The 25,397-nt window shown below is 42.9% G+C and overlaps 1 long non-coding RNA gene across 1 annotated transcript; it reads left to right on the top strand.

The window, feature by feature from the left end:
* Window positions 1-6,271: 6,271 nt before the first annotated feature.
* Window positions 6,272-19,352, top strand: LOC122877703. Its single transcript, XR_006378307.1, has 4 exons — window positions 6,272-6,477; window positions 9,690-9,759; window positions 10,826-10,993; window positions 18,696-19,352. It is a non-coding gene; the product is annotated as an uncharacterized LOC122877703 (long non-coding RNA).
* The last annotated feature ends 6,045 nt before the right edge of the window (window positions 19,353-25,397 follow it).

Raw genomic sequence — 25,397 nt, 5'->3', positions numbered from 1 at the left:
GGAGTCCGCTGAAATCTCAAAACTGCCTTGAACTTCACAAAGGGCCGTCTGCCATCCCCCTGTGCCAGCAACTCCTCGTTGTGGTGCAGAGACGGGGGAGAGAAAGAGAAGAGAGAAATAAGGAGAAACTACTGTTGAGAGGTAGAGGGGAGGGAGGGCAGCATAAAACAGGACAGTGAAAGAAAGACAGAAGAAAGGGAGAGATATGAAGTGAAGAGAAGAAGAAGAAGAAGCATGGAGAGCTGGAGGGTACAACACTGTGAGAGAGAGGAGATGACAAGAGGAGGAGGGCTTGTTTTATTTTCTCTTCTCTCTCTGTTGCCATGTCTCAAGAGCAACAGAGGCTCCCGTCTAGCCAGAACGAGGATGCTCTTAATCCTGCTTTGCTCTGCTGTGGCCAATTCCACTGATTCATGGTGTTGGCTCAGACACACAGCGGGGCACATATGCATACACACAAGCAAGCAGACACAGGCAGACAAGCACCTTCACAACAAGGTATACACACAAACTGACACAAAAGTACCACTCAGACGTGTATGACATGTATGAGCTTTTACACATATAACTGGAAACATACAGACAAGCTCCTGAAACTGAAACCATACTATACGTTCATGACACCTGAGACAGTCAAACAGAAACAATACGGAAAGACATACAAAGATGCACAAAAGTTAATATGCAACCAATGCACACAAAGATAATATATATATATATATATATATATATATATATATATATATATATATATATACAGACACACATATATGCATTCAGACAGACTGACACAGTTATAACATATACACACCAGCACATTTACACACAGAGACAGACACATGCATAGTGTCTGTGCATTCACACACAAACAGTAGAGAAACAGAAAACACACACACACACACACACACACACACACACACACACACACACACACATATACATATATGCAAATCCCCTGGCATATGTGTGCACAACAACAGGTGTACAAACATTTAAATGCACGCACATACACACACACAAACATGGATCAACATGCACACACACACACAACAGCCAGGTGTGTGAATTAAAACCCATCCGATTCCATTAAGCTGATCGGTTCGATGGTGCTGATTACCGCTGATTGGGTATCACAACATTGGCAGTGGTGAAGAACAACTGCTTCCCCTGGACACACGCCGCCGCCGACCATTCAATTGCAATTATATCCACCATATTAGCAGATTAGCAGACAAGCTGACCCCAGCGTGGAACAGAGCCAAGACAGAGCCCAGGCGAGTTATGAGGCAGGTGTTATAACTCCCCCCCAGCATCCTCCACCCACACACCCTGCCTGGGCTGCTGGCTTACAGCTGCAACAGTGGCGCAGGATGCGTTAACTCATTAATGATATATGGCAGAGGGGCCCCAAGTCCCTTTATCAACTAATAGTGATGCGTGTTGATGGCGCCATGTCTGTTCTCTGGTTTATTTGGTGGAAATAGAGAGGAGGCAACTACCTCTACCAAACACACATACACATCCCAGCATTTAGCGTGTGCATGTTAACAAATGCAAATGTGGTGAATATGCCAGAATCAGGCTCTTTGATTTCTAGAATTCCACACTCAAAAGAGTTGATAGTGGTGGTCATGGTGTGTTGTGTGCAGTATGTGTGTGTGATGTCTCTGGCAGACGCTACACAGCTGTTCATCTAAACATCTCCAATGATTACATGTCACAACATACCTTTGCTTCGCTGTTACATTTTTTTTCCACCACAGCAACATTTAAACCTCAAAGATATCTCTACTATCTGTTCTTTGGTAGTAAATATAATCAAAGTGTTGTACTACAAATAGAAAGACAGCCACTTCAAAAGGGGGCGTGTAAAGGGTTTGGTTGACATTCATATCCACAACAAGTCAGCAGACAGTGGTTGATTTTTAAATGTACAAATCATAGGTTGTAGAGATCAATCATCTGAATTTTCCCTTACAGTGAAGTGCAATGGCATGCTCCATCACTGTACTGCTCTGGTGATTATACTGGCAAAAATCATCACGTTGGTCTACATCATCATCACTGTCACTCTTGTCGTCATCATACCCATCATTTCAAACACTTCTAACCATAACATTTTGGGCACTGGGGCACCTATGTTAGACAGTGACATGTACATGTCCCAGCAGCTGGTATGACTATGTTTGGGTTTCATATCTCAGTTTGATAATGTGTCCCATTCACTAACCTCCTGTACTGTCTTTCAACGCTTCTATCCTTGTGTGTCCGTTTCATCTTCCCTACCCACCTTAAGGTGCAGTCAGGAATGTGACACACTGCCAGACAAGCAGACACACAGGATAAGTGGGTGTACGTGCTATCAGTGTCCCGACAAGTGATGGGTGGGTGGGTTTTTTTCCAGTGCACTTCATACATTTTCAGTTTGTTTACAAGTGTGAGGAACATGAGCGGCATTGGATGGGCATAAAAGCACAAATCAAACAAGATGAGTGTTTTATGTGTAGAGCCTTCTTTGTGAAACATTTTTCATTTAGGACTACTGCCTCATATTTTTCTTGACATGTCTGAACTTTTTGACTTTTTGAATGTAGAGTAGATAAAAACCAACCAACCCACCAAACACACACACACACACACACACACACACACACAGACACATTCATACAAAATGGCTGGCCTTATCAAGTGCTTGATTTGTATAGAATTATCAAGGTAAGTCCTGATCAAAATGTGCTAGGTGATTTAGAATTTTTTTTTTTTTTGGAAATGATTAAAGGAGGTAAGGAAAGAAACTGGAACATAACTGAACACACTTGTGGTACAAGTGTCTGTATTTTCTTTCAGACATTGTAGTAGGTATTGTAGTAATGTAGTTGATGACTTCAAAAGTTTCTCTTTTCTTAGTTCTTAATTTTTTAGTAAACAATGCTTTAATTTAAGAATCTATTACAACTACTCAAATAGGTCTTAGAAACCTTGATGTATAGTGACTATTTAGTGATGAATGAGATTATGGCATAATTGTTCCATTAAGAGAGCTGCAAGTGAGTAGATTTTGATGTTTCCCTTGTGTTTACCGGGTTTCGTTGGAACCCCATAAAGTCAAGTAATTAAGAGGTCTCTGATTAATTAAGCCAGAATCTATTTTCATTCTTTCCCGTAACACCACAACAATGTGTCGAGATTCCCCAAGTGAAACGCCTGATAGGGAAAATAACATAATGAACGGGTGCAATTTACTATGGGAGTGTCTGCAAGGAAACTCGGGGTAACACAGATTTAAATGGCTTCTCTTCTCTATTAATATTCATTGCGTTTTCATAAAGGGGTCTTAATTAACAGACTTTTCTTCCCATTAACTGAGGCTGCTTCAAACTTTGGAAAAGCACCACGACTCAAACTATGTACGCACACACTTTAATTCCTTCTTAGATAAATAACAGTTAAAACTGAATACTGTACAGTGCTTATATATCATTTAAGCCCATAGACAGTATTCACTGCCTCTATTACTTAGTTTTTTCTCTTCTTACCATAAAAAAAAGATGAATGCATTTATAAAAAGGACTCTGAGGCAGAGATTAGCACGTTTGGTTCTCAGTAAGCACCCATTACAGCCTTCAACTGCAGCAACAGCTGATACAATACATTCAGACATTTTCTTTGCTCCATTCAATAAACCTTGTTTCCATTTGGGCCGTCCTCCTAAATGATCTGATTCTCCCTCTTTCCACATCTATAGGGACTGAGTCTGAGATCCACGGGGTACTATTAAAATACATTTTAAAATAATATTGAGGCCTCTAAGCAGAGTCTCATATCACACACCAAAATGTGATATACTCTCTCACCAAAGAAAAGCAGAGGGATGTAACATGAAAGAGAGACACGGGCTGTATTTCATGTCCTGTGGCTACCATGTATTACATTTCTTTTGTTAAGAGCCAACAAGGGATCTAAGTCATATTTAATACAATGTGTGATTGATAGGATATCTGTAACAATGATAAAATTAAAGGATGGTACAGGTGGTAGTTATATGGTTAATATGGTTGCAGTAGAGAGCAAACACGTGATGCCCACATCCTGAAAGCATTTAAGGAAATAATGGTGAAGTCAAAAAATTCAAAAAACAATATTATGACACACAATTTTTTTTTTAAAATGTAAGCCCTTGTTTCAGAAAACACAGTGTGTAACAGGTATGGATGATTGCCAACCTTGTCTCAAATGTCAATTTTTACAAAAGTTTTTGTTGTTGGTGTAGGACATCATAACCTTTGCACAACTTCAAAATGTTTGCTAGGATTATTTGGCAGTTCCACCCTCTCCTTTGACATTAATTCCCACTCTCTTCTTCTTTCCCCTTTCCCTATTATCTTCATCTCTCGGTCTCTCTCCCTCTGCCTCATCATTCCTCATCTCTTACCTTCTTTTCACCAGCTTTGACGACACCTTGTGGAGTATCTATTACGTGCACAAGACTGCTAGAATCCAATTTTTACTCATTTGATTAAACTGTAAGAAATCTTCCACTCATTTTTCTCCATCTGACCTTTTCATAGAAGAGTCCATCTGTGTTGGCTCCGTGCGACTCCTCAGTGTAGACCCATCGCTGCCAGTTTCACGGATCACAGCTTCTTGACAGACATAAAAAAAATAACACTATGAGATGGAGCACGCTGCCACCAGCATTTCAATGAAATGAAGTGAACCGAAACGGCTGGCCATAACTCTCCCTAACGACAGAATCACTTATTTAGATGTCACTAATTAGAAACAACACTTGTTGCGGTGGGGAACTGTGATCCGCTCATTGTTTTGAGTGATAATGGTGCAGAGCTTTATAAATCATGTATAGAAAGCTAATAGCTGATAAAGCACAGGTGTAATTTTATGCTGACCACATCTGAACACATAAAGTCAAGGCTAAAACTACAAAATTGTATTACAGCTCATCACCAAAAACCTCAGTGTCAATCAATTCAGCTTCAGATCATCTACTCCTCTGGAGTTGTTCTCTCCCCAATAACCCTACTACCACATAGGCCCCTTTAGATTAGAAAAGAAAGTGAGTGCAGTGAAGCGTTTCGGGAGCAGGAAGCCTTTGGCTGGGCAGAAATCCCAGCCTGGATTCTCCAAAGCCCGCTGGCCATGAAAGATGTCGGCTGCCTTTTTAGATTCCCATGCTGAGCTGATGGGGCCTGACACAGGTTGGCTGCTGACTACCTCCCAACCCACTCTGCTCACCTCCCCGACACCCACTAACCTCCAAAAAAGGATGCCCCATTTTGAGCCAATATGGCTGACGTGTGAAAGGAGCCAGATGCCTTAGCAGAAAGAACCGTGGCATTGCTGAACTGGGCCAGCTCCGTTCACATACTGGGGGATCGGCAGGAGGGGATCACTGGGGGCAGCCAAGATTCCAGGTGACGGGCGGCTGGGACAATGTCCCAGTGGTGAGTTCATAAAAGACGAAGGGTTGTTTTGTGGTTGCTGCCTACCCCAGGACATGAATGTAATTAGAGCACAGTTGAAAGGTCAGGCCTGTACTTTTAAGTGCCAATGAACACTGCAAGGGCCCAATGTACCATTGAAGGAGAGATTGACTGGTGCCCCATCCTCCCCTCTCACCCGTCACATCAGGGGAACTGGCAAGTGTGCAGAAGTCTATGTTGGCCTGTCACAACACTGGTTGAAAAGAAAAATATTTGTGTTGAAAGCATGTCTCTGTCTAAATAAGAAATATGTCTAAATGAATATTAATAATCTTCTTATTTAAAGATATCTCATAATATATGCATCAAAATCATTGGCAGTAGCAAATCATAGGCATCATCATTGGAATTTTTTTTTACCCTGAGAACATGTCTAACATACCATATCAGACCATGAACTTTTACTCATAACATGACACACACACACACACACACACACACACACACACACACACACACATCAGTGTTTTAATGTGGATATTCCTTTCCAGACCATTTGTTTTATGCCTGTGCCTATATGATGACACACCTCTGGTTGCTAGGAAACTTGTGATGCAACTGAGCTTCTTTATACATTTCCTAGATATGAGGTTCAAGTGGTAAGTTGACCACAACAACAATAATTGATTGATTGCTGGTGTAGTGCTGCTACTTTAGTACTTTAATGCCTGCTATAACTTTGAAACTACAAACTTTGCACGAGTTATGATTGGCACAGTGTGATCAATGTGTTCATTAGAGTTTGTGTTAACCCTATGCATTTGCTTCTACTGGCAGCTTGACATGTAAACAATGCACATTTTATCTCTTGGATGTTTTCCTATCATCAACACAGTCTGTTGCTGGACCCTGCCAGACAAGCAGCTCTGTTCTCCTTCAACCAGATTTTTCCTGCACTGTAGATCCATCTGGTCTGCAGAGGGATTGGGCAAAACTGTACTGGCTTTACTCTGCCGGAGCAACAACTCTGATAGTGGTGAGTATGCTCGCTCATCACGCCCTTTATCGCCAAGGTAACCTTAGAGGCGCCTGTGAAAACGATCAGTCATGTTCTTTGACGTGAGGCTTATTGTCACTGCAGGAAGAGGAGTGTAGCTCTACTGGACAGCTTTTCATTGACTGCAACAATTTGGATCCTGCAGTGTACAGCTTCACCCTGATAACCAATTGTGAATACTCGTAAGTCTTGCTCAATGGTACTGGCCCCTTGGAGTAGTGTGTAGCTGCACCTTGTGTGTGTGTGTGTGTGTGTGTGTGTGTGTGTGCATGTGTGTGTATTTTTTTCACCTTCCATCTTTTCCTGAGGCTATATTGAATTATGTCTCTGTCAGGTCCCTAAGCCCCCTATATTTCCTCTACTGTGCAGCAGCTCTGGATTCAGTATCAAATTCTCTTCATGCTGGCACTTTGTGCATCCCCCTGGCCCCTCAGATCTTTATCCCAGCATCCACTTCCCTGGCCTGTGGACAATGCTGAATTCATGCTAGGGTCAGGTTTTAAAGGATTTTACCACAGATAGAACATGCAGAGATCTGCATGGACCATGCACACATAATCAATCAAACATTCAAAACTGTTGGGTCAAATAGTTTCACTGCACCATCTCAGCTTAAAAGGGTCCCATATTATGCTAAGGCCAAAAACGAAAAGGTGTACTTAACATTTATTTCCATGCTCATTTAGCTCATTTAATACTATTTGGCTGCAATAGTGATTGGCGTTAATTACTGGAATGGCTAATTATCCCCGTAAATGCGTATATTTCCCATCATGCAGAAATTGGATTTTGAATCACACAGTCAATCTGAAGGACCATGGACACTGGTGAATGGAGGAAAACAGAATGACGATAGAGATCCCAGTTTTGCATTGCTCCATGGACCCTGTCTGAATCATCAATGGTGGAGTAGCAAGGAAAATAGGCCCGATTGCTCCATTTTCTCAAATGAGGCAATTAGGAGGGCAGCCCGAATGGAGATCAGGCTCAGCTTCACTGTGCCACGAGGAAATGAGTGAGGCAGAGAGAATCAGCGAGAGCGAGAGACACAGGGCTCTTTGCACCTCCATTGATTCCTTTTAGCATCAAGCGCTCCTGCGAAAATTGATCAGAGCAGGGAGCCACCCTTGATATCGATAAAGATAAACTGGGAGACTCCCCAAGACCAAAAGGACTCAGCATGGGAAAATGGCTGGAGCTGTAAAGACGATCTGGCTGCCAATGCAGCCATATAGTCGAACGGGGAACAGGCTGGCAAGAGGCAAGAGCTTCCGACCAGACTGTGTCCTTTGGGGGAGTTTGCTTTTACTGCAAGGTCAGTCTCTCAAGTGCTTGATAAAACTGAACAAATCAAAGCACTACATCTGAGAGCTATCTCTGAGAAGAAAAAAAGTGTCTCTGCAGCCCACACTGACAAGACGGATGATCAGAGATGTAGAAGCACACATTAATGCCGCTAATTAACATAGAACATATTTCAAACTACAAACGAAAGTAAGCGTGCATGAAATTTCAAAATGTATGCCACTCTGACCAAGCAGAGGCAATGTCCTGTTAGAGAGAACAGGATATAGCGTCACAACTTCTATACAATCAACTTGACCAATCGTGTCTACCTTACATTGTCAAATGAGATAAGATATTATAACAGATAATTCTGCTGTTGCAAGATTATTGTTGGCAAGGAAGTAAAATACATTGTTGATTATTAACACAACTAGTGTTTATGTTAAATCATTTTTGTAACAAAGTTTTGTTTTTGAGGAAAGAATCACCTGTCAAAGTCAGATGAATTTTAGACATTTTTCTAATTGTACAAATTTCAGTAGCTTTGCTGTGAATCAAGTTCTCTTTTTTCAGGTCAGGGATAAATAATGCTCTTCACTTTCATGTTTTGGATTAACTGTTTACATTAACAGGGCTTTGGCTGTTTTCAAGACAGAAACCAGAATTTTTCTGTTGTTAATCTGCACTCTACTGGTCTAAGAGAAGGGTCAACTAGTATGTGAAAATGATCACATTTTTGTCCAAATATTATGCCTATCTTTGTATCTAGAACAATACTGAAGTAGTCTTTTTTGGATAGGTCATTGTTTTCATTTCTACACTAAACCATCTTTGTGCAGACAGTTACTGTAGCCACATCTGGATGCCTGCAGGTATCTTTCAGTGGAGCTTCATTGAAATCAGTCACTGACAGCTCATATGTGCACTCAGAGCCAGAACCGCAGTAACACAAAATTAGACCAAAGTAGTTTTATGTTGTCATATCCTTGCCTAAAGCCTGTAGTCTGATCAGAACCATTGTTTTATGGATCTCTTTTGTGACTTCCAAAAGTGATCCAGTCAGAAAAGGCATTTGGGTCAGAAAAATGGAAATTCATGTGCCAAACACAGGGGTCATTTCAAGACTGCAGAGGGCATCGGGAGTGATACAACCCAATGAGGCAAGTTGCTCAAGCGAGTCCAGCCTGTCTTGACTGCAGATGGCCCAATTAAGAGATGATGAAAAGCTGTGGGTATGCAGGCCTAAACTGTGTCTTTGTATCTGGCTGGATTTTCTTTGAGATAAGAGAACACCTGCTATCCAATTTTACATCAGAATAAATACACGGCATATCCAGAAACAGGAAAGTTGTGGTGGTAGACAGGAGTTTGCCGGAAAAAAAAAATCCCAAATTCAAAACCAGAGAGCTGATACACAATTTCCAATCAGGTCTGGGAAGTATTGAATAGGGGGACATTCCAATCTGTATTAAGTATATGTTTGCCTTTTCCTGAGCAATACATTTTGAAGTAAATTGGAAGAGCTCGAATAGCAAAGACTCTTGAGGGCACTGACAACATGTCTGGCTCATAATGACCCATGAAAGCACTTTGACTTTGGTAATAGCTGGATACTGATGAGCGGGAAACAGTGCTTGGGAGTTTAAGGGAAGGCGGTTTCCTTTCCCCAACTCTTGTCTTCTTTTTTTCCCTTTACAGGCAAGACTACAAGGGAATATTTTTTCTTCTTCTGGCAGGCCATCTTTCTCTCTCCATTTTCTCTATCTCTCACTTTCTAGAGCATCCTGCTATTTTTCATTTCTCCATCCAGCATGGTGGGTGTTTTGTGGAGAAACAGTATGGTAGCGAGTGTTTCAGCACTTCATAAATCTTTGCCTATGTTGTCTCATTTGTTATCCTTTTAGGTTTATGGTGTTCCCTCTTTCTATGTGGGCAGAGTAAGACCTGATCCCTGGAGGCCTCTTGGAGCAGGAGGTAACTCCTGTAGTTTCGCTAACAGTTATAGCATGTGTGACACTGAGCCATGGGAAGCCTACATGGCCTTTTAACAAATACAATAGAATATGAGGACTAGGTTGAAAGTAATATGTGGCTGACTTGTCTTTTGACCTTCTACCTATTCATCCATTATATACCCACTATGTGGTGCTGTCCATTTTATGACTGGTATCTCACCCGGACCTGCATCACATTAATAATGGTCCTCTTTTCTTGCTCTAGCCAAATGTCTGGTAAGCATTTTCCTAACACATAATATAATTAACCTCATAATTTTATCTGAGACTAGAGTCACCTTGAAATAGTCAAAATGGTTGACATTTATTGACAAATAATCAATGTAATGATTTCAGACATCCTCCAAAAGGTCAGAATAGCTGTGCATGCTACAGTAGTGCACATGCCAGGTCTAAACTCCAGGATGGAATAATGGACAGATTCTACCACACACTGAAAGGCTTAAAACAGGTTACTTGTCTATAATTTATTATGATGAACAAATCAGATGAAGCCTGTATTATGTTGCTATAAATACACATGCTATTAAATTTGCACATGTTATATGTTGTGCTATATGTAAATCTTAACCTCAGAACAGTTTATCATATTAAAATATCACTGGGTCACAAAAAAAATAACATAACCCACTGTTAACCATGAGAGAAGAAAGTACTATGTACATCACGTGTGGGCAAGGAGTAAAAATCATGCTCTGACAGGTTTAAAAAGGGTTTAATGTTTGTTTTTGAAGTTGCACAAATCAGCTGCATGAGCATAGTCATATTTTTAGTGTAAGTGTTGATGAACATTTAAAGTGCTTAAAGTCACAATTGCTTTCTTATCAATTACTGCCTATTCCTTGCTAATGCAAGTCACTTAATAAATCAAATCATCAGTGCACACATTTATTCAGTTTGGAGAATTTACACAAGACCTTCTTGTGTTTGTTTAACTTTTGTTATTTAGACTAGACAAACTGCCAACATGATGAATTCAGAATAGAGTCACTTAGATGGCTACTGTATATTGGATTTGTTTCCAGGGATGCCACACAGGACTTTCTCACACCCCAGGACCTTGGAGGGCTGTCCAGCCATGGCGCTTGGCAGAGCCAGACGTCTCCTCCCCTCCCTGAGTTTGTCTGTCTGTAGTCAGTCCAGGACCACAGCCTGTCAATACTGACAGAGACCCCACTGACAAGGAAAGGCTGGTAGGTCCCCACACAAATCCTCTGTTGCAAAGGAAACAGTGTTTGTGGCAACAGCAGTTTGCTTTGAGTTAATAGAGGAAGAACTAGGTGGGCAATAGACATTGTGGCTAAACAAAGGACGGACCTTCAGAAACTTAAATGTATTAAACAGAAAAAAAGCCACACTGTGATTGATTATGATAGGATGTGCAGTATAAAACACCATCAAAATGCTCATATAGTACATTTGCCACCAGAAATCAATAGAACAGTCTTGTGTATGTCTGCCTTAAGTTAAAAGTTAGAGTTTACGGCTGTCCTTAAGACTGAGATTAGTTGCACTATTTGATTTTAAAAATAATGTGGCTGTCTTACCAGCCTAAATCATAAACTGGCTCTACAACTGAAAAGAGTGTCCCATGCATCTAATTCTTCACCTAGAGAGCGATACATCAGAACCTAAGAGTGCTAAGAAGCAAGTTCTTCATCCAAAAGATAGCTGGACTCACCAACATAGGATATTTTGCTTCTGTTGTCCCTTATGTTACAGGCTGCCTGGACTGATACTTATGAGGGTGCTGTGATCACATTTCATGTACTGAAGTTTACATTTTTCAATAACTCCCACTGTTGTTTGGAGCAATTGGTGTGCAAAGATGCCAAATGCAGGTTATAATAGTTGAGGATGAAAAGAGAATCAATATAGTCAATAGTCTGTGAAAGTCAGTGATATTTTCCAGTTTGTCTCATCTATTTATTCAAAATTATATAGGAAAAGGGGAAAGGCACTACCTCTGTGGTTTGGTCTATCAGCATGTTTGTATGTGTGCTGCTGTGTATTCCCTCGCTGTGTGGAAGTCAGTGCTGACATGTTGGGGGGAGAGAGAGACAGTAGAGTGAAAAGAAGTTAAGGAGGAAGCCAACCAGGATAATGAGCCAACAAGAAAGGAAAAGCAAGGACAGAACCTCGCAAGATTCAATGTTAGAGTCTCATTCATATTCACAGTCATCTGGCAGCCAGCAGGCGGATGGCTGGGGCAACAAATTTAATCAAGGCCCCGACAAAGTATGAGTGTGAAGGCTCAAACACTGGGCAGAGGCTATGGGACTACATTAGCATCCCAGATCTGTAATGTTTTGAGCATATGAATAATGGGTACAAGCACAGGTTCTAGGGGAGTGTGATGCAGATTATTTTTTGCAACTTTTTCATCTCATTTACATTACAAGAATTTAGCTGACATGCTTATGCAGAGCAATATAAAATGGATGCAACACTTTAAGAAGGTTAAATTCATAGATCATCAGAATTACACATAAAGGCAGAGTGGGTCAAGGTAGCACCCTGACAGTTCCTGTGACAATAGAGTTACCAAGGGGTATTTTGAGAAAAGAATAAAAACGAAAGTGTGTATCTTGCACGAACAATGAGAGTGATTAGCAGGCCTGCCGACCCTGGTCAATTTGTGTGCCGCATTGGCATTCCTTTTATAGTGAACATGGCAGCTATTATTGTCTATTCCTCTTCTATTTACCCCAGATAATCTGCTTTAGCTGCTGGTCTGTCTGTCTTTTTTTACCCTCAGGGTCGTCTCTGAGGTTGCAGTTGATTCTGCCCCTCATCATTCAGCCATGCTTAAAATGCTAGCTGTAAACACACTCTTTGTTTGCTCATAAGCGAACCCTTTTACTTTGCTTTGGGAAACTACTTCTGACTTTGGTACATCCACAGCCTTCACACCATCTAAAATTCACAGCAAGTGTGAATCAACCAAGGGATGTTTTCTAAATGTTCACACAGATTCAATTAATCTGTCTGATTAGACCTCTGCTTAAGGTGCAGTCAGGCCAGATTTTCCATTCATTTCTATGAATGTTTGTTTATATTCTTGTTTTATAACTGCATAGTGAATTTATATTATATTATACAAGAAGCCAGGAAGCAGGGATACTGCTTGGTTGTAGTGAGTGAGAAGACACTAATAGAGGTTAAAGACAGTAAAGTGTAGTAGACGCCTTATAATTGACAACTTCTGTTATTCTATTGTTAGCTTGCTTGCCATGCTAGATCCTGCAGTTTATGTTTACCACCCAGCCCACATTATTTACTGTCTCACCTGCTTTTTGCCAACACCACACCAGTACATTTTACCATGTGGAATCCAGTATATTCGCACCTTAAATGATGCAACAGGAAAGTTAAGGAGATTTAAGCACAGTTTGTACACGCCCACACAGTCCTGAGGTGAGATCTGAACAGTCCAAATATTGAAAACACCGGTGTGGGTGTAGCAGGGGTGTGGTCTCTTGATTTTTTTTACCATAAATGGTAACACTGGTTGAATTGTTGTGAATTCAAGTGTTTAGACAAATTATACTGAAAAGAGATGGCAATAAATTAGATTTGTGAGAAGAAATATAAGAGTAGTGTGAATGACCAATCTTTTGTCTGTGCAAAATTAGTGTCTCTACTTTGTATAAAAAAAAACTCAGAATTATTGGCACATACACATGTCCTTACAATTAATACTTTCTTGAACCTTTTGTTTCCAAGCTGGGAATTGATTAATAAACACGATTAACTTTTTTGACAGCCCTTTGAAAATGTCCCCAGATTATTTTTCATTAGTTTTTGTTTTTTTTTGGGACGTACACACACACATTTAGCAGCACTCAGATATCTAAGTCAAGAGCAAAAATACATTTTTCAGACAAGCAAAACTGAAGGCCAAGCTAATTACAGTGTGCTGAATTCAACTCTTCTGAGACTACATCTTCTGCAAGTAATTATCCAAAGTAAGAATCTCCTTTGTAGTACAGTGGATGTGGAGAGTTTAGAGGTGTTTTAAAGGGCATTTAGGTGAACATATCATAACCGATTAATGTGTCCCATAGGGAACGTTAAGGGGTGCATCTAGTATGAAGTTACATTAACCACTTGTCACTAGCTAATCAGTAACACACATCTAATTGTAACTGGTACGTTCAGAGATGTAATCGGCAGCTCTTAAATGGGACTCTGTTGAGTAAGGAGAGGGTGCTTTTTTGTTGCAGGAGCAGTAGTGAACTGCCTGATATCCCACATTGCTAACTGCTCCTATATCCCAAGCTGAGCTAAAGCATTATTCACTGACTAAATACTATATATACACAAATAATTCTACTTTTACGCTATCATTCAAGTAACCAGGGTTGGGTTGAACAGTATAACTTGGTTAGAATAACTTGGTTAAGCAGAGAAACATAGTTAAGATTCCTGGCTTAATGATACGGGTGCACCTAATACTCCTGTTTCGGATTTCACAACCTACACAACACACCTACACCACATCATAGGACTATTTTAGTGTATACAAAAACAATGGTTGTGTGCAGTATTTATTTATTAGTATGACCACTTCATCATACATGTTTTCCCCTGTAACCTGTAACCAGTATGGTAGAAAACGTGCTCATCTTTGTATTGTTTTTTTTGTTTTTTTGTCCCACTGCTGAACACATTTAACTGCAGGCAAGAAACCACAGATGGAATGGAATTTCTTTTAGCTGGTGTATTGGCAGTAACTGGGATACCTAATTACAGATTTTACTACAGATATACAGTCCAGGTTTAACTTAAAATGCATTCATTTTCAATGTATGTTTTTGTCAGTTTTTGTCCATCCATCCATCCATCCATCCATCTTCTTCCGCTTATCCGGGGCCGGGTCGCGGGGGCAGCAGTCTAAGCAGGGACTCCCAGACTTCCTTTGCCCCAGACACTTCCTCCAGCTCCTCCGGGGGGATCCCGAGGCGTTCCCAGGCCAGCCGAGAGACATAGTCCCTCCAGCGTGTCCTGGGTCTTCCCGGGCCGCCCCCGGTGGGACATGCCCAGAACACCTCCCGAGGGAGGCGTCCAGGAGGCATCCGGATCAGATGCCCTAGCCACCTCAGCTGGCTCCTCTCGACGTGGAGGAGCAGCGGCTCTACTCGAGCTCCCCGTGTGACTGAGCTCCTCACCCTATCTCTAAGGGAGCGCCCAGCCACTCGGCGGAGGAAGCCCATTTCGGCCGCTTGTATCCGCGATCTTGTCCTTTCGGTCACTACCCAAAGCTCATGACCATAGGTGAGGGCAGGAGCGTAGATTGACCGGTAAATCGAGAGCCTTGTCTTTCGACTCAGCTCCTTCTTTACCACAACGGTCCGATACAGCGCCCGCATCACTGCAGACGCTGCACCGATCCGCCTGTCAATCTCACGCTCCATCCGTCCCTCACTCGTGAACAAGACCCCGAGATACTTAAACTCCTCCACATGGGGCAAGGACTCCCACCCACGCGAAGAGAGCAAACCACCTTTTTCCGGTCAAGAACCATGGCCTCAGATTTGGAAGAGCTGATTCTCATCCCAGCTGCTTCACACTCGGCTGCAAACCGTCCCAGTGCATGCTGCAGGTCCTGGTTTGAAGAAGCCATCAGAACGACATCATCTGCAAACAGCAGAGATGAGATCCTGTGGTTCCCAAACCGGACACCCTCCGGCCCCTGACTGCGCCTAGAAATTCTGTCCATATAAATTATGAACAGAACCGGTGACAAAGGGCAGCCCTGGCGGAGTCCAACATGCACCGGGAACAGGTCTGACTTACTGCCGGCAATGCGAACACAGCTCCTGCTCCGGTTATACAGGGACCGGACAGCCCTTAGCAAAGGGCCCCGGACCCCATACTCCCAGAGCACTCCCCACAAAGCGCCCGGGGCACACGGTCGAATGCCTTCTCCAGATCCACAAAGCACATGTGGACTGGTTGGGCAAACTCCCATGAACCCTCGAGCACCCGATGGAGAGTATAGAGCTGGTCCAGTGTTCCACGACCGGGACGAAAACCACTCTGCTCCTCCTGAATCCGAGGTTCGACTATCGGACGAATTCTCCTCTCCAGTACCCTGGAATAGACCTTACCGGGAGGCTGAGAAGTGTGATCCTCTGTGATTGGAACACACCCTCCGGTCCCCTTCTTATACAGAGGGACCACCACCCCGGTCTGCCAGTCCAGAGGCACTGTCCCAGACCGCCACGCGATGTTGCAGAGACATGTCAGCCAAGACAGTCCCACAACATCCAGAGACTTAAGATACTCAGGACGGATCTCATCCACCCCGAAGCCTTGCCACCAAGGAGCTTGCCAACAACCTCAGTGACTTCGGCCAGGGTGATGGATGAGTCCGCCTCCGGGTCCCCAGCCTCCGCTTCCTCTTCGGAAGACGTGACAGCGGGATTGAGGAGATCCTCAAAGTATTCCTTCCACCGTCCGACAACATCCCCAGTCGAGGTCAACAGCTCTCCACCCGCACCGTACAAGGTGTTGGTGAAGCACTGCTTCCCCCTCCTGAGCCGTCGGACGGTTTGCCAGAATTTCTTTGAGGCCGACCGATAGTCCTCCTCCATGGCCTCTCGAACCTCTCCCAGTCCTGAGTTTTTGCCTCTGTGACCGCACGGGCTGCAGCACGCTTAGCCTGCCGGTACCTGTCAGCTGCCTCGGGAGTCCCACGAGCCAACAAGGCCCGATAGGACTCCTTCTTCAGCCTGACGGCATCCCTTACTTCCGGCGCCCACCACCGTGTTCGGGATTGCCGCGCGACAGGCACCAGAAACCTTGCGACCACAGCTACGAGCCGCCCAGATCGACAATGGAGGTGGAAAACATGGTCCACTCGGACTCAATGTCCCCAACCTCCCGGGATCTGGGAGAAGCTCTCCCGGAGGTGTGAGTTGTAGACCCTGCTGACAGAGGGCTCCGCCAGACGTTCCCAGCAGACCCTCACGACACGCTTGGGCCTGCCAAGTCTGTCCGGCTTCCTCCCCGCCAGCGGATCCAACTCACCACCAGGTGGTGATCGGTTGACAGCTCCGCCCCTCTCTTCACCCGAGTGTCCAAGACACGCGCCGAGGTCAGATGATACGACAACAAAGTCGATCATCGACCTCCGCCTAGGGTGTCCTGGTGCCACGTGCACTGATGGACACCCTTGTGCTTGAACATGGTGTTAGTTATGGACAAACTGTAACTAGCACAGAAGTCCAACAACTGAACACCGCTCGGGTTCAGATCAGGGGGGCCGTTCCTTCCGATTACCCCTCTCCAGGTGTCACTGTCGTTGCCCACGTGGGCGTTGAAGTCCCCCAGTAGAACAACGGAGTCCCCGGTGGTGCACTGTCTAGTACCCCTCCCAGGGACTCCAAGAAGGCCTGGTACTCTGCACTGCTGTTCGGCCCGTAGGCCGCCACAACAGTGAGAGACCTGTCCCCCACCCGGAGGCGGAGGGACGCGACCCTCTCGTTCACTGGGGTAAACTCCAACACGTGACGGCTGAGCTGTGGGGCTATGAGCAGGCCCACACCAGCCCGCCGCCTCTCCCCGCCGGCAACGCCAGAGAAATGGAGCGTCCAGCCCCTCTCGAGGAGACGGGTTCCAGAGCCCAGGCTGTGCGTGGAGGCGAGGCCGACTATATCTAGCCGGTAACGCTCAACCTCCCGCACAAGCTCAGGCTCCTTCCCCAGCGAAGTGACATTCCATGTCCCTAGAGCCAGTTTCTGTGTCCGGAGATCTGGTCGCCGAAGCCCCTGCCTTCGACTGCCGCCCAGATCTCTCTGCACCGGCCCCTTACGGATCCTCCTGCGGGTGGTGGGTCCACGGGAGGACGGCCCCATGTCGCTCCTTCGGGCTGTGCCCGGCCGGGCCCCGTGGGGAAAGGCCCAGCCACCAGGCGCTCGCCGTCGGGCACCCACCCCAGGCCTGGCTCCAGGGTGGGGCCCCGGTAGCGCCAATCCGGGCGACGTAACTGGCCTTGATTTTAAATAATCCATAAGGGTCTTCTGAACCGCTCTTGGTCTGACCCGTCACCCTGGACCTGTTTGCCATGGGTGACCCTACCAGGGGCATACAGCCCCAGGCAACATAGCTCCCAGGGTCATTCGGGTACTCAAACCCCTCCACCACGTTAAGGTGGCGGTTCAAGGAGGGACATTTTCAATGTATGTTTTTGTCAGTTTTTGTACTTTTTCTAAGTGGTTTCACCCCCTTATAGAGAAAATGTTGAGTTTCTAACATGAGAAAAAGCAACAGAATTTATTTAGGTTCAATGTGATTGATGGAATTGTGTAAAAACTGAAAAAGGACTTTAAATTTGAAATAGCTAAATTGCAACACTAGTACTAACATGGGTCATCATGTCCGTTGGCAATATTTATCAGACCCCATATACGACATACAGTATGTTCATCATCTCTATCTTTGTTAGTTTCAACTTGTCGTGAGTTTATCTGACTGCATGTTTGACTTTTTCTTAATATTTTAAAGTGCACATTGTCATTGTTTAGCTGACAAGTGGTGCCAATTGGCATTTAATGTAATTGAAGCTTTGCAGCAGTGTTATTTCAGAGCTAAAATCACTTTCACAAGTTTTTTTTGTATTCTCTGTATATCACCAAGGCATTCCAGTGTTGTCAACTTACAGACCAATGTGACAGTGGAACCTCACTGATTTATCCACCAAAAGCAAATTTTACCAGCATTTGGCACTTGGCAGGTGGTAATATTGGACCTGGATGGCAGGAAATTAAATCTGAATTAGACTATAATGAGTTTATGGCCAATAGCCAGGTTGCTTTGTGTATGTGAAAGTAGCCACTAGAATCATAATGAAAATCAGCTCTGTTTTCCCACTTTCTGGTCTACATGTAGGAAACCAGGGGTGATGGTGCATAGAACTGGAAACCATTCATCTTTAGCACTGGGGTTTGGTGCCGCCACCACAGCAGGGACTAGGGACATCTTCCTGTCCATCTGAACTGTACAGAGAGTTATCGCCGTCATCTCATCAATCCATGTGCCCAGATGGCATCGAGCCCTCACGTCAACACACTTACTGTCCATTCCAGGGTTCTGGCTCAGCCTCCTCAACAGGCAGGAGCACCAACTGACCATGCCAGCGACCAGCCAGGACACAGGGCCCAAAATAATAGATAGAATCCACTTCCAACTTCCCTCCTGAGTCCTCTTGACTATCATCCATCAACAAAATGAATCTACACTATGGGGTGCCTGGGTTGGATTTATGACCAGTTAGGGTGTCTTATTGTTGATAAACTTAGTGGAACAAAATGAGAGAAATCTGAAACTCTTCCCCTAACATGGAGGATAAAGCACATATATGAATTTCATATGCTCAAAAGATTTCAAGAAGACAAAGATGCTTTGGTCTGATGCATAAATCTGAGTGTTTGAACTAGAGCAGATGCTTGTAAAATGAAGTGCAAATGAACAAAAGAATGGAATAAATGTGTAATGAAATCAGATGCCGAGACCTCTGCCAGTGGTCTGATGATCTTGATGATGAAGAGGAACGACAGCTCAGCCAGAGAAGGCTTTTAACCCCGACTTCTCTGCAACAAGGTAATTTGCTTAATGAGACCTTTGTCTTTGTCCTTAATTACTGTCGTCAAATGTAAGATCCCTACAACCTTCAAATGCCCAATTACATACAGAGCCGAGGGGTTGATCAAATCATACTCATTATTTAACCACTGTGCTCTGGGACATAAAAGCACAGCTTATTTTAAACAGTCAAAACTATGTTAGCAGAGGGAACAATCAGAACTTCTGCATCCTGTATCGAGTATATCCTATTTATTATGGGGTTGATTCACCCAAATTACAAAAATGCAGATAGTTTATGGTTTGTAGATTGTTATTATCCATCTTCTCTCTCTGATTCCTGCTTCCAGTACAATAAAAAAGTGAAAGCAATTTCATTGGTGGTGCTTACAGCATTCAAAATTTCCATTAATAAATTTTATCTGCAACCTCTCTTTCCAGCTTGTGCTTCTCAGTGGTTTGAGAAGCACAAACTGAAATCCACTCACCTCTACTGTACTGGGGTGGAGGCAGAAACTCAGAAACTCAGATGCAGATAGCTCAAAACCTGGGAAAATAAAACCCAAACTATCTGCATACCACAAGGGATAAGTGAGAAAATATGTGTCTTTTGGGGGGGGGACTTTAAACGTCTGTAATTTCATTTGCCAAAATGTTGAAGGCTGTCTGATTTTTAGATTTAATTAACCAGTGTAATTTGACAATGCAACCTTAAAAATTTCAGCGCATGACACCTTAGTCCACCTTTATTGTCCTTCCAACATGCAGTCAAAGTAATGCAAGTTCTTTACCCACTTTTACAAAGGTAACAGCTGCAGAAAACAATGTAAAATTTGACTTAAACCGTCCCTTATGTTTAAATCACAGATGGCACTACAGAGCTTTTGGGAGCATAAAGGAGGCCAAAACTGCAGTTACAGGGTTGCCAGTGTCGGCATGCCTTAGAAAGTAGATGATGGTGTCTGTGTGTGTGTGTTTGTGTGTGTGTGTGCGTGTGTGTGTGTGTGTGTGTGTCACAGGGGCAAGTGATGACAAACAATGGCAAATTGGAGTGAAGGCTTCCTGCTGCTCGCTCACCATGCCAACAGAGAATCAGAGGCAAGGAAGCGGCTGAGAAAATGGCTGTCAAAAACACACACACACACACACACAAACACAAACATAGACATACAAACTGGCAGGCACATTGGCCAAATTTTTAAAAAGGCAAGTGAGTTGCAAAGGGTGAGGTGGGGAATCACAGTGGAGCAGTTTAAAAGAGACACTTTTCTAAGAGCACTCATCTCTACATTTCCTTTAGACTGATTGATTGATTGATTGATTGATTTTTTTACTTATCAAAGCCTGAGCCATCGTTGTCAGTTTAGGCTAATAGAGTAGCAATCAAAATGCAGAGTATCTGGTAAGTCCTCTACACAGTTGAAAAATCAAAAAGCCCAGAAAGCAGAAATAAAAGAGGAGACAGGTTCTCCAACCGGCTAAATCACTCACCGTGACCTAAATCCATTTCTTTGCATTCTAAGAGATGCTAACATCAAAGATGAACGTACACATCACCATGGATGTGCCAGAGCTCAATGCTTTTGCAGTTCTTCCTCCTTTTGTCATGAGCATTCTCTCTCTAACCGGATTATTTTCAGACGGCCTCCTCCCCCACAGTGAAATATATGTCACATCAGTGGGCTCTCAGTCGCTCTGCAGGAACCCAAATTGGGATGCTCCTAACTAACAAAGACATGAGAGAGAGTAATTCACCATTAAGTGTAATGAACCCACAATTCGGCTATTGTTTTCTCAATGATGGACTGACACACAGTAGAATGGAATGTCACTTTCACTCGTTATTACAATGATAGACGCTGAGAAATGCCTGATGTGTTTCAAGACAAAGAAGAGCATTTATCCTAAATATTAACTTCTGTTCTATTATGTTCATCCAGGATTTTAAGCAGAAGATTTGAAAATGCTTGGACCAAGCACATATATTTATGCAGGGATGACAACAAATAATATTGAACCAGTACTTTCCCTCCAAGGTTTTCTTTTCCTGACAAGCTGTTCAACGCGATCAAAGACACAACCACATCCCCATTATTTTGAACCTTTTGATAAGTCGTCAGATGAAATTCTACACCTCTGCAAACAGAAGTAATATGAAATTCTAAAAAATACAGAACTTCAAACTGTAGTCATAAAGTCATTAAATATTCCAGGCTGGCCCCATTCCATAACCCAGAGAAATCTATTTATTCATGGAAGTAATTGAATCAATAGCAGATGCTGTGTCTGGTGTTGCAGCAACCCTTTCCTTTGAGACCCAAAGCTCAATACTCTCTTTTGGCTGCTGAGTTGCCCCTGCTCTCACAGCTTAATGAGAGATGGCGTTTCAAAAGCATTAATTGAGATGGTCGGCAAACATCCTTGAATGTGGCAGCCCTTTCTTGGCTGAGAAAAAGTGCATCATGCAATTTAGTGCCCAGCACTTCACCTCTTTGAGGAGGAGGCAGCTACAAATCGAGTCTTGCTTTGGTGATTAGAAAGCAAAAAAGACTGCCATGGCACGCAGCTATTGATCACAAAAACAGACAAAACACTTTTGCAGAAAACAATCTTACAGTCCATTATAGTGCAATTTAATGACTTAGTGATGTTGTGTCTTTGTGAAGATAAAATTAAATAACAATCTGGTATTCTGTGACCTTACAAACTGGAATTAGCATTTTTTACCCAGAGCGCATTGCTTTTGATTCCAAAATCTGCCATTAAATTTATCTGTATCAAAATTTATCTGTATCAAAATTATAGTATGTTTTTTCAAAAGACAAGGCCACAACTTCCTGTTAACAACCTTTGAGATTTCAAAGTAGGTTCAAGGATATTTCAGGAGAGTTGACCTCATCTGGACGTTCTTGCTCACTTAAATGGCCACAAGGGAACTGTGAATCTATCTTCGCGTAATGGATATAGGAATCTCACTTCCCGCCTCAGTGATGAATGACTATGAATGGATGGCTAAAGTATCACTCTCAGCTGGATCCACAGCTTCATTCATTCTGATAAGAATCATAAAGCCAGGCAGGCATGCTTTGCTTGGGTCAATATCCTGTTCAAGTAGCCATTAAGCCACGTGCGACAATGGACGCTAATATCACCAAGGTGTACCGCTACCCGTCTGTCATTGTGTTCATCTCAAGGTGAATTATAAATGGCCCTCAAGCTCCTAAGTTCTACACATTCTAGCTCACTAGAAAGATAATGATGATGAACTGAATCACACTATCCATCAGTGTTCAAAATGACATGCATGATGAAAGTGTAACATTAACCATTCTTCATGACAGACACAAGAACCAGCCCTTTTAAGTTTCCTATTCAGACTGCAATAACACTATCTTCACATCCAGCCAAAGGAGCTGTCACTGTGATGAAACACCGCCTGCCATGGGATGTCAAGGAAATTGTGATATGGATTTTGCCGATACGGTCAGTTGTTGTCCTTTGCTGCTAAACTGTGCTGAACGAGCTATTTGATGCAACTAAAGAGCTGTATGGCCTCCTCTGACAAGCAGATGAGTGTCTCCCAGCAAGAGTGTGTGACATGTCAGCAATGCTTGACATGAGAAGGACGATTGCAGACTGGTAAGTCACTTGACAAAATGAATGTGGTTAAGCTTTGGGTCAAAGCTGTCACTGTCAGGGTAAAGGTCAGGAAGTTGCTGCTTGACACCAAGAGACACCAAGGTCTCTTGAATTTTCAATTGTCTTTTCTAGCTTTTTAAGTTTAGTAAGAAAACCTAATGAACTTTCCATTTGTTAATTTCACAAAGCTAGTGTATGAGTTATGATTAATCACTTTGTCTAGATCTTTTTGAGACTTTGAGACTTTCTGTCACTTTCAACAGCATTAATAAATCTGAAATTTGTAACTTTCTACATGTTGTCTTCACCAATAGTGAGGGACAAATCAAAATGTTTGACCTGCAGGAAAGATAGCAGAGTTGTTGTCGAGTATTGTGTGGAAACCTGCTGTTTATCTGAATCTGTCATTGCAAAACCTGGAAAATGAGCCAGCTAGATACGTGTGATACGACTGGGCTTACAGTATGCGGTAGTATACTCACTTCACTGCCGTGTTCAACCAGGACTAGTGTGACCAAAAAAGTCCAGGGACATCTTTTTTTTTTTCAAATAGATTATAGAGAATGTCTCTAATCATTAGAGTCAGTAATTGTGCTTTATGATACTCCACCATAGAAATGCATGTTGTAATTATACATATATTAAACATTACTGATATTAGCTTTTAATTTGCCACCACTGTTTGCTCAATAACCACCAAGAACATGTACACAGTGAAACTACACACATGCATAAAAATTTAAACCCCTTTTCCCCCCTTGAGTATATTGAGTTCTTACTCTAATTCTCCAATTTCAAAATGTATTGTTCATAACCCAGTTTCATACATTGTCAGTTGTACATGCAATTTTCTATATCTCTGGCTGTTCTTGTCCCACTTTTGTGTGTTTGTCTTGTCTCTGGTTGTATGTTAAGGACAAACTGAACCAAATTCTCTTTAGAATATTTTCAGCATGTTTTCATTGTTTCATCTATAGATTTAGTTTGGGCTCAGCTGTGGTTTCAGTAGTTTCACCTGCATTTTGTCAAATAAAAATCTCACTGAAATTACAAACTGTCCAGCAAACTAACCTAAAAAGCAGAATGACTCTTTTCTTTTGTGAATGGTTCCGCTCACAGTGACCTTTGTGACAGATGTTTTGATGTGTATCCTGGATTGCCACACAGTGACAGATGTTTTGACATGTAATGGATTAACTATAATATGGATTTGTTAAATTGCACTGTCTAGTGCAGATGAGATCAGTGCACCTGGTGTGTGGGTGAGTGCACCTGTGTGGGAGTGGAGCAATGAAACAGGCCACTGTTTGTCCATGTAAGTCATTAACTCGATCGTTAATCTTTTCTGCTTTGATGGTTAGTTTTGCATGGGACTGCTTTGGTTTAAGGGACCCTTAGTCTTGCATGGGACAGCTATGGTTTAAAGGACCCTTAAACCAGAGGGCCAAGGCAACCTGGTGGCCTAGGGGTTCAGCACGCAAACTATGTAATCACAACATCCCTGGTTTGAGTTCAGCTGAGTACCAGTGTAGCATGCCATCTTTCCTCCCACGTTTCCTGTCACTTTCTACTGTCTCCTGTCTAATTAAGGCTAATGAATGCCCAATAAAATACTTAAAAATATCATAATTCAATCCAGAACCAAAGGTTGAAGAGAAAATAAAATATTCAGTGTGGGAGATGGCTGAGTAGCCCTTAACACCAATTTGTATTTTTCAGGTCAAAAACACCTTAGTTTGTTTTTATAACTTTACATTGTCACCAAAGTACTATTCCAATTTAAGTAACCCCTCATTGTTTTTTCCTAAACATCTATTTATTATAATTATTTAAATAAGCAAGTAAAAGTAAGAGATTCTGTACTGTATCCTTGAATACTGCTGTGAAAAGCACTTGTGAATGTATGTAAGGTGTGGTTTACAACTTGAAACAGCATCTTCCCTCTAAAAGTTAAAATGAAACCTATGTTCCTGACCTCATCTGCCCATTACATGCCCTATATCCAATTCTAAGAAAACGCAGTGCAAGCACGGAGGCAGGAACTCACTGACGTGCCCCACATCCATCCTTGGGCTGATAAAACCCACGTCCACAGGCCGTCTGGAGGAGACAGTAGCGGCAGCGGTGGGATTTTGCTCACGTGATGTCAAGGATTAAACTCAGTGGGATCAGCTTCGAGGAGACAGCCGCCCCAAAGGGCTTGCTCCATTTATGCTGCTCTACCCACACCCCACCCTTCACACCCAATCCCTCACCCCGATTCACAGGCACTTTAAATTCCACCGTATGAAGTCCTTTGTTAAATTTATTCACCCTTGGAGCCCTTTCAACCAAAAAAATGTCTTTCTGAGGCAATGCTATAGTAGCCAC

This window comes from Siniperca chuatsi, linkage group LG6 (genome assembly GCF_020085105.1).
Source record: "Siniperca chuatsi isolate FFG_IHB_CAS linkage group LG6, ASM2008510v1, whole genome shotgun sequence".
Taxonomy (NCBI): domain Eukaryota; kingdom Metazoa; phylum Chordata; class Actinopteri; order Centrarchiformes; family Sinipercidae; genus Siniperca; species Siniperca chuatsi.
This window is presented reverse-complemented; position numbering and strand designations above follow the sequence as displayed.